Source organism: Aplysia californica, unplaced genomic scaffold (genome assembly GCF_000002075.1).
Source record: "Aplysia californica isolate F4 #8 unplaced genomic scaffold, AplCal3.0 scaffold00104, whole genome shotgun sequence".
Lineage (NCBI taxonomy): Eukaryota > Metazoa > Mollusca > Gastropoda > Aplysiida > Aplysiidae > Aplysia > Aplysia californica.
Window position 1 is genome coordinate 1,225,929 of NW_004797374.1, and position 1,413 is coordinate 1,227,341.

At 42.7% G+C, this 1,413-nt stretch overlaps 1 protein-coding gene across 1 annotated transcript in view; it reads right to left on the minus strand.

Annotated features, from left to right (window-relative positions):
- The window catches only part of LOC101862105 (mesenchyme-specific cell surface glycoprotein), a gene marked incomplete at its 5' end in the record, with an annotated part of 12,888 nt that overhangs the window by 464 nt on the left and 11,011 nt on the right, over positions 1–1,413 (minus strand).

Consider the following 1,413-nt stretch of genomic DNA (forward strand, 5'->3'; position numbering starts at 1 on the left):
CGATGACAGGTGAGGGTTACACAGACATTGTTAGGTTAAAGGTCACCGTGCATACAATGCTCAAATGCACTCGAAAACACACACACACACACACACACACACACACACACACACACACATACACACATACACACATACACATACACACTCATACATACACACATACATGCACATATACATATGCACAAACACTCACATAATATACAAACATCAGGAGCGGTTTGTCCATAGAACACGGTCGTGCTGAGCCGCCCAAATTTTTCTAATGTTCTATTACGAAAAGCACCCACAGACATGAAATAAAAGAAGCCAGAAACAAACACTAGCCAAACACTAATCAAAACAAGGTCCTCGTTCGCGCCGTTACTGCCATTTCTGTGTCTATAGCGACGTAAAACATCTACTATGCCATGCCAAAGTCCACGCACTTTAACTAAACATAGTAGGATATTCAACAGCGGCAACCTGACCTATAAATCGCTCTTTGGGATAACCCAAGCGATGACGACACTCGTAGCAAGTTAAGCAGCCATTAATATTAATAAGACGGCATTTCTCAAAAGTTAAAGTGCACCCACGAAACATAGCCCACAGCACAGTAGGCAGTCTAAAAATAAACGCAATTCAACGGAGAGCTCAAGTGGATTGTGATTGGTTCATTGTCTTGCCACTATTTTAAGTGACTCTGTGACCGTGAACCTGAGGGAGGTGACCATGATAGACTTAAGTCAACGTCCAATGAGTTGTGCCCTTGAAAAGTTTTGTAGTGGCGTCGGTGGCCTAGTGGTTAGGCTCTCGGGCTCGCAACCGTAAGGTCGTTGGTTTGAATCCTGCCAGGGACCCGACGTTGTGTCCTTGGGAAAGGCACATTACACGAGTTTTCCTCACTTCACCCAGGTGGGAATGGGTACCCAGCTATAGACAGTGAAAGATCTTGTCAGTTTGTTAGTGTTTGAGCGCTTAATCAGCTGCTTGCACTGTATGCTTCCCAGGACGTTGAGAATGTCTCTGAGTGTTCTATGGTCTGCTGGGGTAATAATATAGTGTAAAGCGCATAGAGCTTGCTGTCGAGCGGGTTTATGCGCTATACAAATGCTATTTATTATTATTATTATTATTATTATTAATTAAGTGTTCACTTCCAATGCAGGATGAAGAAATTGATATTCAGCCAACAAACAGATTTAGTTCAAGAAATTAAAGACACCGGTAAAAATAAAGAAAATATTTAAATAAAAGCATAAGATCCTCCTTCAACAACTCAAAAATCTTACCATCCCATTTACTATGCCCTTGAATAGCTTTCTACAGCTTATTGTGCACGCCCACTTTTGAGCCCCACGAGCCGCCCCTGACAAACATACACAGTCACACAGAGAGAGAGGGAGAGAGAGAGAGAGAGAGAGAGAGAGA